The sequence below is a fragment of the Oryctolagus cuniculus genome, chromosome 9 (genome assembly GCF_964237555.1).
Source record: "Oryctolagus cuniculus chromosome 9, mOryCun1.1, whole genome shotgun sequence".
Taxonomy (NCBI): domain Eukaryota; kingdom Metazoa; phylum Chordata; class Mammalia; order Lagomorpha; family Leporidae; genus Oryctolagus; species Oryctolagus cuniculus.
The window spans coordinates 82,620,579-82,634,653 of record NC_091440.1 but is presented as its reverse complement, the minus strand read 5'-3'; positions in this window follow the sequence as shown (position 1 = coordinate 82,634,653).

The window sequence follows — 14,075 nt, the reverse complement described above, 5'->3', positions numbered from 1 at the left end:
GGAAAACAAAAGAATATGGCCCAAGTGTTGGGCCCCTGTACCCACATGGGAGACTTGGAAGAAGCTCCTTACTGAAAGAGTAGAGAGGGAGAGAAAGAAAGAGGAGATAAATTAAGTGAAGAAAAAAGGGATTGTCAAGAAAAGTAATCAGAAATCTGAATGGGAGGATTTGATAACCTAGAAGTCAAGGGAAGAGTTGAGAATGGGACAGAGTCCTAACCAGATCTCTAACAAGAGCTATTTACTAATTGTCTATTATTAGGTGTTCAGCAGTGGACAATGTTGTGTGGGTATATGAGGTGGTGAGAGGTGAACTGTCCTTATGGAGTTTACTATCTCTGAAGTAGACCAACTCCCCCAAGAAAAGAAAGACAAAACAGTAATCACACAAAGCAATCACTGGTTGCAAGTTTGCTTGGTGAGGATTTACTTTTATCAGGATTTATGAGCCTCTTCTCTGCTAATGTGATATTTCCCTGTAGGAGAAATCCACATTTAGACTCTGTGGGCAACAGGAGTCTTCACCAGGTCTTCACTTTAGTTGTCAACTGACTCTCTCAATCTTAGTCTTTGATAGCAACCTCCATAAAAAAAAAAAAGGGCCAGAACTCTTTGAATAAACGGCTTATTCATGGGCTGAGACCAGGCAGAAGCGTCTGGGTATGCCATAAAGTCAATAGATGATCCAAAAATATATGAGAGTGTGTTCAAGGACATGGGAGCCTACTTAGAGGTGTACCCCACTGGCCAAATATGGAACAGTATGAGAAATTAGTACTGAATTACATGGTATATTCTGGTTTACTGTAGAATGCCTATTGTAGATTGAACCATCTGAAGGGAGGACTAGAATTAGAAAATCAGCATTCTGCAGCCATCATGGAAAATACTAAACTGGGTAGCAATCATTGGCCTATGCTAAATATAGGAATACAGTTTTAATGAGGAGCAGGATATTTGAATAGCCTTAAGGTAGTTTTCCACATGATGCTTACTGGTTGTTATTCTTAAACATTAACAAGATATCATCTTCACCAGGTAAACACTTAGTTTCACTAATGAAGGACTAACTGACATTGAATGCCTCTAGATGTGATACCCTGAGAATAAGACATCACCTGAACATCATTCTGGAGTATGACACATAACCTAAACTGACTTGTAAGGAGACAACAGACAAACCCAAATGAGGACCACTGTATTTTTCAAAAGAGGAGGGTATGGAGTATACTTTTCAAAAATACTAGTTCCATAAATGATAGCAAAAGCCTATAGAAATATTCCAGTTTAAAGGAGGATAAATGACATGTGACAATTAATTACAATCCCAAACCCTCAGCTGAATTTGCATTAGAAGGAGGAAATGCTAGAAAAAATAATTTGGTCAATTAACATAATTGGAATGTGGATAGTAGAAGAAAATGTATCATTGTTAAATTTACAGTAGTTGAAAGTATACTGTGATGAAAGGAGATAATATTCCTATTACTAGAATACCCAATGAAAATATCTGAAGACCTATCATGCATCAACTTTCTAATGATTCAGAATAGAAATGTATATGAGATACATTAGATAGAGTTAGTGACAATGCAAACTGATTAAACCATTAACATAAGTGGAATCTGGTTAGAAAGATTATGATGGGTATTTTATGTATGAGTATTATGTTGCAACTTTTATATAAGTGGGAAATTATTTCCAAATACATTTACATTTTTGAACCTGCAAGGTTTATTTATGCAAAGTATTAGCAACAAAACAGAAGTACTGACAGAGAATTTCTGACCTATACCACAGAAATAGAAGCTGAAACTCCATTTCAGCTCTGAAGCAGTTGGCTGAGTCATGGCTGAGCAAATCCCTAATGCATTGTGCATGCTGAGACCAATGCCCTGTCCTCCCTCAGGCACTGATCAGGAAAGTGTCCTTGTCCAGCTTGGATTCCTTTTCTCCACTGGCTATCGTAGAATTGCTGCATAGCACACTGATCTGAGCTAAAATAGCTATTTCTCTGTTTCTGACGCCTCAATGATTCCATTTAACGCCCATCTGCAGTACACATCCTCTGTGTCTCTCCAGCTCCGGGTATCTCTATTCCAAACTTGCTTTCACAGGACCCACGTGAATATTGAAATGAAATGTGCTCCTCTAGTGTTTGTTCTACAATATGCGTTCTGCCCAGTGCAGGCTCCTGCTGTTGAGGAGAATTCTTTTCTGTGCCTATAACCATTTTCTCCTCTGAAAGCTGGTGGAATACTTCAGAAGGCAGACTCTAACTGCTATGTGTGATCTGACACAGACCTCACACTCCCAGGGTGTTTTGCACCCAGGTTTTAATGTTGAGTTAATTTATGCTCATTGCTGTATGAGCTACATGCATGGGGATATAGTAACTCAAAAACTGGTCCTCTAGGCCTTCCCAACTCTACTTTTTCTCCATTAATAATTAACTTTGGGGACTGCTATGGCTTGAAAATTGTCCCCTTCAAAATTCCTATTGAAACTTAATAGCCTTGGGACAATATTGGGAAGTGAGGTTTTTAAAAGGTATTAATGCCTTTCTCATGGGATTGGTTTAATTCTGTCACAGGTGGATTGTTATAAAGAAAATCTACCCCTGTGTTTGGTCTCTTCCACACATACCCACGTGCCCTTCTGGATCACACAATGGATTGAAGCAACACAAAGCCCATGCCAGACATCTGTGAGCCAAGCAGATGTTAACCTTCAGAATTGTGAGCCAAAACAAACATCTGTTCTTTTTATAACCCACCATCTCATGTATTCTGTTATAGTCATAGAAATGGACTAAGAGAGAGACTGAGAAATTCCTAATTTCCTCCCAACCCAATCATCACTTTTTAAAATATTTTTTTAATTCATTTATTTGAAAGAGTTAGGCAGAGAGAGAGGTGGAGGTCTTCCATCCACTGGTTCACTCCTGGCCACAATGGCCAGAGCTGGGTCAGGCCAAAGCCAGAACCAAAATCTTCTTCCAGATCTCCCATACGGGTGGCAGGGGCCTAAGGACTTGGGCCATCTTGCACTGTTTTCCTCAGGCCATTATCAGGGAGCTGGATCAGAAATGGAGCAGTCAGGACACAAATCAGAACCTGTATGGGATGCTGGCATTGGCTTATCCTGGTGTGCCACAGTGCTGGCCCCAAGTCGTCACTCAGACCATTGCAATGATATCTCGTTCCACTGTTAACACAGATACATCATCTCACATTAGGATATAGCCCCCAGTGACAGAACCTCAGAGAAGGATATTCTAAGATGATGTGTGTTTCAAAGCACTTTTTGTAATCATTATTAAGTATCCTTCAGTTTGAACATATCTGTTCTCGATTTATGTAAAAGGTTGTGCTTAGAATCAGAATGCTATTTTCTTAGGATGTTCCTCACTCTTTAAAACTTGAAAATAAAAAATGACTAAGTATTCTTAGATTTAAAACAAACATTTCAAAACAAATATAATATGCATTGGAGTAACAAGCAAAGCAAAAGTTTTGCTTACTCCGATTTTCCTTTGTTAAGATTCTTTGGGAGAACTTTAATATTAATGATATTTAATTCATCAAGTAATTATACAGAATGAAGGGAAATTTTTCTCTACCAAGGATTTATAATATTAAGGAGAGAAATCAATTGAGGTTAAAAATGAGCTTTTCTTCATTTCTGAGAGGTATAAAACATTTATCAATTCCTCATAAATTATACGAATCCCAAGATTCCTTTTAGCAAAGAATTTTGAATTGTTATCAAACTAAAACCACTTGAGTGTAAATCTGTTTGAGTCCTATATTATGTCCTTTTCGATTTGGGAACTAGTGAGAGAGAAGAAAATTACAAAGGGGAAAGCAATAGTAAGTGAGGAGAAACAGAGTACTGAGAAAGACTGAGAAAGGGAACATCATCCATGCTCTCAATCAGCAAACAGAGAGTACAGGTTTCCTATGTGCCTAGCACAGAGCTCAAAAGAAAAAGGAGAAGGGAGAAGGCAAGAATGGAAAGAAGAGGAGAAGCCAGCAGTTTCTGAGCTGGAGAATGTCCTTGGTTAACTGCTGTTGGCTGAGGCTCTGGCACACAAGGTGTTACCACGGGGAGGACGAAGGCACTGCCCTTTAGCGTTCTGTTGAGCTAAAACCTTCCGTTCACAGCGCTCGACGGCACGTAATTAAACCTTCGCAGATTCTTCCTAAAATGGAATGATCCCAGCAATAAAATCACACTGGAGGCTGCAGGAGCTCTGGCAGGGTCCACACTCACATCGAGGATGTTTGCCAAGAGTGAGAGGAACTGGAGCTGGGGGCCAAGGTCAGCCCGTGGACTGGAGGTGCCAAATCCAAAGTAATCCAATATGTTTTTCCAACAAAAATTCTGTAGTATGTGGTCAGGTCCTGAGTTCATACTTCTGTGTACTAAAATAAATAAAAGAGGATATAATCAAGGGTGACTTTTTAATGTAATGCCAATCTATTTATATTCCTAAAAGATGCGCTCAGTGACAAGTGTTCAATTATAGATGAAATATATAATTGGTGCCTGTTACAAATTTCAGCAAAGGTTCAATTTACTAAGAGGACATAGAGAACTGGAAAGACACACTGTGTTTATAGATTAGAGGAATCAATATAATTAAAATTTCCACTCTACCCAAAGCAATATACGGATTCAATGTAACCTCTATCAGAATTTCAATGACTATTTTTACAGAACTGGAACTAACACTCCTAAAATTTGTGTGAAACCACAAAAGACTCCAAATTGCCTGAGCAATCTTGAGCAAAAAAAGGAAAAGCAGGAGGTGTTACACTACCTGGATTTAAAATATACCACAAAGCTATAGCATTTAAAACAGCATAGTATTGGCAAAAAACAGACTCATAGACCAACAGAAAAGGGTAGAAAGCCTAGAAGCAAAGCATGCATGTATAAGCCAACTAATCTTTGACAAAAGTGCTAAGAACACATATTGGAAAAACGCCAATCTTTTCAATAAATAGTGCTGAGAAAATTGAATAGCCAAATGCAAAAAAAAGAAACTAGATTCCCTATCTCTAACCAAAAATCCACATAAAATTGAATAAAATAAATGTAAGGCCTACAGCTATGAAACTACTAGAAGAAAACATAGGGGAAACATTCCCGGAACATTGGAATGGGTAAGGACTTCTCAATCAGGTCCCAAAAGTACAGGAAACAAAAGCAAAATAAACAAATGGAACTTCATCAAACTAAAAAGTGCTGTACAGTAGAGGAAACAATCAACTGAATAAGGAGACAACATACAGAATAGGATTAAATATTTGCAGGCAAAATACCTGATAAGGTGTTAAAAAAAAAAAAATACAGGGGCCAGGATTGTGGCTAGTGGGTAAAGCCACTGCCTGTGATACCAGCATCCCATATGCACATTGGTTCAAGTCCCAGCTGCTCCACTTCTGATCCAGCTCCCTGCTAATGTACCTGGGAAAGCAGCAGAAGATGTTCCAAGTCCTTGGGCCTTTGTACCCACATGGTAAATCCAAAAGAAATTCCTTGCTTCTGGCTTTGGACTGGCCCAGCTCCAGCTGTTGCAGCCATCTTTGGAGTGAACCAACAGATGGAAGATATCTCTCTATCTCTCTTTCTCTCTATGTCTATGTCTTTCTCTGTGTGTGTAAACTCTTCCTTTAAAATAAACAAGTCTTTTTTAGAAAACATGATATATAAGGAACTAAAACAATTGAACAGCAAAAAAAATCCAATTAAAATGGGTAGTAGATCTAAACAGACATTTTTCAGAGGAATACATAGAAATGATCAGAATGTACATGAACAAATGCTCAACATCACCAATTATTACAGAAATGTGAATCAAAACCATAACTGATATCACTTCCCTCCAATTAAAGTGGCTATTATCTAAAAGACAAACCATAAGTGCTGGCCAGGATGATGGGAATATAAATTATATGGAAAACAGTACAGAAGTTCCACAAAAGTCTAAAAATAGAACTACCATGGGACCCAACAGTCACTTCTGAGTATACAACCAAATAAAATGAAATGAGTCTACTAAAGAGACAGTTGTACAACCGCATCTATTGCACCACTATGGACAATAACCAAGAAATAGAAAAAACCTAAGTGTTTATCCACTGACAAATGGATCAAAACATTGGGACACATACACAGCAGAATACTATTCAGCCATAGAAGGTTGTAATATTGTTATCAACCACGTGCATGAAACTGTTAAATAAAATAGACAAATAATACATAATCTCACTCATTTTTTAATCTGAAACTGTTGATCTCATAGAAGCTCATAGTAAAACTGTAGTTTTAGAGACTAAGGAGAATGAAGTAGAAAGGGGTATGGGGAAAGGGTGATTAACAGTAAATTATCAGTTCTTTACTGACAACTTGAGCTGACAGTTTCGTCATGAGATTTCTTGCTCTCATTTCGAACTCCTTCTTTCTTTCTTCAGCTTTCTTTGGGGGTTATGCCCCGCTCCATGCCAGGTCTTCTCGTGGAGACCACCCCGACCTCGTTTCCATTTCTCGAATGTTGAGTGTTACGACGTCACTGCGCTAGGGTGCTCTATGGTGCTGTTCTTGAAGAGGCCAGCTGGACCGAATCGCCTTGGTCCCCTGGTTCCTTAGATCTTGCTGTATTTTGTCTTCTAGGTTTTTTTTTCCCCCTAGGGGCTTGGGGTGGGAGATTTAGGGGTGGCTTTTGTGTTGTCTCTCTCTTTTCTGTATGTCTGGACTGGTTAAAGTCAGTGATGGACAGCTGACTTCATGGAATTGGTTGGCTGACTTTGGTTCAGTATGAAAGACAAACCAACAGATTGTGCAGCTGCACACAGAATACTTTTTCGTGTGAATCCGAACGGCAACTAGAGGCTTACTTTTTGAACTTCAGGTATGTAACTCAAAAGTAAATAAAAACACTATTTTTTCAGTAAGCTTTTTTTTTTTCCTTCTAAAAGAGGACTTAGAAATCAAACTTTCAGAATATGAACTCGGTGCTGTACCAAAGCCTTATATGAACATATTATACCCTCTGTACAACTGTCTCTGGGGAGCCCCTACTGTGTCACCGTCTTCTCAAAAGCCTGGGAATGCCAGCATGTGCCAAGCCTGGGGCTGGGTCCTGGGGACCCCTGGGTGGAGAGGATGATGATGGAGATGGGACACCACCTGCTGCTTGAGCAGGCTCTGAAAGGAAACTGTGTGTGTGTGTGTATGCATGTGTGCGTGTGTGCACACATGCATGTGTTTGTGCATGGTAGCCTGCAGGTGCACAATGCCAAAGTGAATGCACCAACTGGGCGTTTGAAAGGGGGACCCAGGTTGGAGTGGGATGGCTGTAGGAGTGATGGCGGTGTGCTGTCTCCCCTGTCCCTGGTCGCTTTCCTTTCTTCCCTGTCAGGTAGTGAATTGGGAACAGCTGCACTCTCAACCAGGTGCTTTTTCCTCAGGAATCTCCAAAGTCTGAGCATTGATAAAGGGCCCAGCCGAGGGGCAGGCATCTCCCACCAAATCACAGACGTCGAAGACTGGGAGGAATCTTCCTCCTCCCAAGCCCTGGCTGGATTTCTGGGGGAAGAGGTTTCTTCCTGTAGGTTTCCTGGGCCTGGGCCTGCTTGTAGTGGCCTCCTCTCATCCTCCCCTTTCTTCCCAAGTTCACCAAGAAGACCCCATGGAGATGATCCCCCTCTCCCAGCCACGCCTGCTCCATGGCCCTAAGCAATAATGCCTGCCCTGGCTACCACTGATGGTCATTCCTTTGGCCTTAGACTTGCCAGTTAAAAGACCGAGTGACACCCCAAACTCAATTAGGGAGAGAATTTGCAGTCTGCCTTAGCTCAGGCTGCCGTGCCAGGCTCCACCCACTGGCATTTTCAGGCTTGCCGAATACTAACCGACTCATTACCAGTAGCGCTGCATGGTTGTATCCTGAGTTAGAAATCCAAACGCGTGGACAAGGAACAGAGAGAGAACAGACAGGCACATTCAGTGACAAGATGTGTAGCCAGTGAGGGCACCCCTGGGAGTGTTGCAAGTTCAACTGATTAGAAGTTTAGTATTTAATTGCTCCTCATGTAACATTACTCTGCTTCAGAAATGTTTTGTATTTTGGTATAAATAAATGTTTGCTAAAAAAAAAAAAAAAACAAAAAAAAAACAGTAAATTATACTTAGGAGTCAGAAGCTCTTTTGTTCTATTGGACAGAAGAGTGCTCACAGATAACGGTAATATACTGTATATTTTTCTAAAAATGTAAAGGTAGAGAAGGGTTTCTGATGTTTCCATCATAAGGTAATGTTAAATGTGTGAAGAGAGAAATATATTTACCCCAATATGAACATTTGATAATCTGTACATGTGGAAACATCACACAGCACCACCTAAACATGCACAGTGTTTATGTGTCAGTTAACAATAAATTTTAAGGGGTCAGCATTGTAACGTGGTGTGTAAATTTGCTGCTTGCAATGCCAGCATCTCATATTAGAGTACGTGTTCCAGTCTTGCCTGCACCACTTCTGATCCAGCTCCCTGCTAATGGTCTGCAAAGGCAGCAGAAGATGGCACAAGTGCTTGGGCCACTGCCACCCATGCAGAGAACAAGGATGGAATGCCTGGATCTTGGCTTTGGCCTGACTCAGACTTGGCTGTTGTGGGTGTCTGGGGATTTAACAGTGGATGGAACATCACTTTGCCTTTCAAATAAATAAATAGATCTTTAAAAAGCTAAATTAAAAAAAATCCAAACTATAGGAAAAATAGCAATTGAAGAGTTTTTAAGTTACAGAACAGGTTGCAGATGCTAGATGCTCGGTACAAACACACTCTGCAGGTGCATCGTATTCCATAGTGCTTGTTTCAGCAAATGAGGTTTTCTGACTTATTCAGTGGCCAGGCCTCCCTGGAAAGTTGATACTATTTTTCTCTCTCTCACTTCCTTAAGACCCAGATCAGCCTGCCGTGTATTCTCTCTCTCTCTCTCTCTCTCTCTCTCTCTCTCTCTCTCACTTTCTGGGATCAATGGTTTCTAGACAAAGCCTGAAAACATGCCTCGCACAGCAAAGAAAGATAAAATACATCCACTTTGGCATATTGGAGAGCTGTATAAAGCTGCAATTTTATAGTTTAGCAATTACATTCAGTAAACGCCTCATTATTTTTCATTTAGACCTTTAAGATAAAGTGAGAAAAAATTAAGTGTAGATTTCCTCACATTCTCTTAGATCCTATCTGCACTTTGTGAAATTATTTTACTGGAACTGCACACTCTTTCTTTATATAAATTGTTTTAAAAGCTTTGCTGTATCATGAAACATGGTTTCCTGCTGAATAGTTTCCAAGAAAGACAGTTTGGGGTTCATAATGAAAATCAATGGCCACATAAGACTCCATGGAGGGAAATTGATTTTACAGGTATTATTGTTGAGAATGCTGCTAGAGATTCTGTTGCACATTTAGAATTGGAGTTTGGGGGCAAGACAATTGCCACTGAAATGCCTCAATATCAGATCTCTATAATAAAACAAAACCCAGCCCGTGGTTCCCAATCCTCTTTAAAATGTTCATGAAATGGGGGCATTTAAGCCTCATGGTTAAGATACTGCTTGGGATGGCCATTTTCCTTAATGGAGTACCTGGGTCCGAGTCCTAGCTCCACTCTCAATGGCAGCATCCTGATAATACGCACCCAGGGAGGCAGCCGGTAATGATGGCTCAAGTCCTTGGGTCCCTGCCACCCCCGTGGGAAACCCAGACTGACTTCTGGGCTCCTGGCTTCAAGCCTTGCCCAGCTGCCACTGTTGCAGGCATGTGGGGAGTGACCCGATCGGTGGGAACTCTGTCTCTCTGTTTCTCCAATAAGTCAAACAAACAAATTTTTAAAAAATTAAAAATACAGAAACAAGAACCAATTCAAAGTTGTGGAAACAGGGAATATAAAACAACCATGGGAAGAAGGTCAACTTCATGTATAGATGGGGCCCACAGGTAGAAGTGGGAGTGAAGTAGAAAGAGCTAGAACACCTCACGTGGCTCACGGAAGCCCCTCTGCCACAGTAATGGAGCTTTTCTTATGCCTCCTAGATCGCAGTCTCCTTCTGAGGCAGAAAAGCTCATTTTGCAAATCTAGCTTTCCTCCAAGGAAAACTCTAATTTTAGGGCCCACAATTTCGAGTAATGCATTTGAGTCAGGGGGAGAAGTGGCAGAAATTGTCCAATTAATGCAGTTCAGCATATTAGAATCTAAATCTGAGAAGGACCATCAAGAATCCAGGATCAAAAGATGGAGAAGACACCATCTTTGTAATGTAATACAGTGGGAAAACAAACACGCCCACATTTACATAGGAAAAGCCTATGAGAAAGGCCTTCCCTTGGCCTGAAAGCTGATGAGGAGACTGTGAATTGATCATTGCTATCTCCCTCCTCCTGTTCTTGCTTAGTAACCCAACCTTGCACTGAAGCTAGGTCATTGCCCCTTGGAGTGAGAGACTAGATCTCCCTCTTCCCCTTGTGACATGAACCTTGGTTGACATAATGAAGCTACTGGTCCACCCCTGGACAATCATTTTTCTGGAATTTCATGAGAAAATAATACATTTTTCTTTTATACTGTTATTGGGGGTATAGCAGGTGAACCTAAATCTAACTATTACAAGTAACTGATCACTTAAGAAAGAAGACAGCAACTGCCGGGCTTAAGAATTAAAAAGGGCCAGCGCCCCGGCTCACTAGGCTAATCCTCCACCTGCGGTGCCGGCACACCAGGTTCTAGTCCTGGTCAGGGCGCCGGATTCTGTCCCGGTTGCCCCTCTTCCAGGCCAGCTCTCTGCTGTGGCCAGGGAGTGCAGTGGAGGATGGCCCAAGTCCTTGGGCCCTGCACCCCATGGGAGACCAGGATGAGTACCTGGCTCCTGCCATCGGATCAGCGCGGTGCGCCGGCCGCTGTCTCTCTCACTGTCCACTCTGCCTGTTAAAAAAAAAAAAAAAAAGAATTAAAAAGCCGGCAGCTGAATCACGGTGGGAGGTGGGGAAGCCTCTGACAACAGTGCCCCCTGCCATCACAGTTTTCCTGCCCTGTTCCTAGAAAAGGAGGACATAAATTATTCTGGAAAATCAGAGCCCTTGCTCCTTATTCCAGCAGAGCCGCAGGAGAGAAATGAAACTGTGGTTCAATAAATTTGACTACAAATGCAGCACGCCAGCCAGCACTGCAGTGGGAAATAAGCTAACAGCAACAGAAAGGGTTCCTGAAAGAAAACACCCGTAGGAAGCATGTGTGTTGACAGTCTCAGCAACCAGGGAAGGAAAGAATGTCATGCTTATGCTCCTTATAAATAAACTTCACTCGGGGCCAGCGCCGTGGCTCACTTGCTTAATCCTCCACCTATGGCGCCGGCAATCCCATATGGGCACCCGGTTCTAGTTCCTGTTGCTCCTCTTCCAGGCCAGCTCTCTGCTGTGGGCCCGGAAGGCAGTGGAGGATGGCCCAAGTGCTTGGGCGCCTGCACTCATGTGGAAAACCAGGAAGAAGCACCTGGCTCCTGGCATCAGATCAGTGTAGCTCCGGCCATGGCGGCCATTTTGGGGGGTGAACCAAGAGAAGGAAAACCTCCCCCCCCCAACTCTGTCAAAAAAATTTTTTAAAATAAATTTCACTTACTCCCAAGTTCCCGCTTCATTTGATGTGATCCACGTGTCTGTTGTCAGGAGTAGATTCTAGGTTGCCTGCCCCCATGGTACCTACCTCTGTACATCCACGCCGGTGTAAAATGCTCTCCCTTCCAGTGTGGGGCAGGGAGCTTGTTTCTTGCTTCTAATCTGTACAATATGGCAAATGTGATTGCATAAGGCTCTGTCTTGCTGGCCAACATGTTCTAAAGACTGTCGCTGGTGCGATGAAGAGGCCTTGCTGGGAAATTGGAGGAGAATCCTAGGACCTTCCGGCAACCCTGGGTGCTGAGGAAAGGCACGGAGAGCCAGTCAGAGCCTGGGGTCCTCAGTCCTACCACTATAAGAAAATGAGTTTTAGCAAGAACCTGAATGAGTTTGGAAGTAGATTCTTCCCCAGTCAAGTCCCCCATGTAAGAACAGGGCCCTTGGGGTGGGCATGCACTACAACAGCTAAGGTATTGTTTGAGATGCCCACATCCCCTGTCGGAGTCCCCGGGTTCCAATCTCAGCTCCGCTCTGGATTCCAGCTGCCTGCTAATCAGCACTCTGGGAGGCAGCTGGTGAGGATTCAAGTTGTTGAGTCCCTGTTATCCACACGGGTGACCTTGATTGAGTTCCCAACTCCCAGCTTCAGCCTGGCTCTGCTGATATCTTAATTACAGCCATGTGAAACATGAGTAGAGAATTAAGCCTAGCTGTGCAAAAACACTTTGTTTTGAAGATTTTTATTTGTTATTTATTTATTTACAAGATAGAACAACAGAGGGAGAGGGAAAGACAGAAGTCTTCTATCTGCTGGCTCACTCCCCAGATGTCTGCATTAGCCAAGTCCAGACTAGGCCAAAGCTAGAAGTTGCCAGAACTCAGTCCTGGTCTCCCACATGGGAAGCGAGGACCTGAATACTTGGGCCATCCTCCACTACCTTCCCAGCTCATGAGCAGCAAACTGTATCAGAAGCAGAGCAGCCAGGACATGATCTGCTGGTCCACTGTGGAATGTGGGATCACAAATTGCAGCTAAAGCTACTAAACCATGTACCGCTCCAACCATCATCTGTAAATCACTACAGTTTTATTGAAAAACTTGTCAGCTTTGGTAGAAAAAAAAATAAGACACTATGAAAACATTTCAGTTAGATGGTAAGAACAAAGGTTAAGACTGTTTCAATGGAAATATAAAAAGGAGGCGATAAGGGGCAGGCATTTGGCATGGCAGCTAAGATACCACCTGGGATGCTCATATCCCAATACCAAAGTGCCTGGACTTGAGCCCTAGTACTCTGCTGATTTCAGCTTCCTCCCAGTGTGCAACCTTGCAGGTAGCAGATAATGGTAAAAATGTTTAGGTTCCTGCCACCCACATGGAAGACCTGGATTGAGTTCCTGACTCCCAGCTTCAGCCTGGCCCCATCCCCACTATTGTGAGCCTTTGGGAAATAAGCCAGCAGATGGGAAATATTCTCTCTCTCTTTCTCTCTCTTTCTCCCCCCCTTCCCCTTCCCCTTCCCCTTTCAAATAAATACATTTTTAAAAAAAATTCAGCAAACTAAAAATAGAAGGAAACTTCTCCCACCTGATTAAGAGCATCTACCAAAAAAAGTGACATTGTACTTAATGATGACAACTGATTTCTACCTACTATGCAAGGATGTCCATCCTTATCACTTCTATTTGGTGTCATACTGAAGTCCCAGGCTTTGCAACAAGGCAAGAAAAACATACAAAGGGCTTATAGTTTAGAAAATAAGCACGATTACCTTTATTGACAGATGGTATTATAATCTATGAAAATGCTCTAGATGGTCTGTAAGAAAGCAATCAGCATTAGCAAGTAGGTTCAACAAGGTGTCTGTTTATAAAGTCAAAATACAAAAACAATTGTATTTCCACATGCCCGCACAAAAAGCTTGGAAATAAAATTTTACTTTTTAAAATATAATTTACTATACTATCTAAAAGGATGGAGTGCTTAAGGATAATTTGTAGCTATGTTGCTTAACAATAATTGTATATATTTATGAGCTACACTGTGATGTTTCAATACATATATGCAATAAGTACTGATCAAAACAGAGTAATCAACATATCCCCTTCTCTGATATTACTTTGGATTGGAGGCTTGGAGCTTCTCTCTTCCGTTTGTTCCTACAATGTCTACTAGCTTATTGTGAACTAAAATCTTCCCACTGTGCTGTGTAACACTAGGACCTTATTCCCTTTGATCTAACTCTAATTTGGTACCCACTATCCAAACTTCCATTATCACCTTTTACCTCACCCAGCCCATAGTAATCACCATTCTGTGTTCATATTATGGTTTTCTTAGTTATTTCACTTGGCATGATGTCATCCACTTCCATCCATTTTGCTGCAA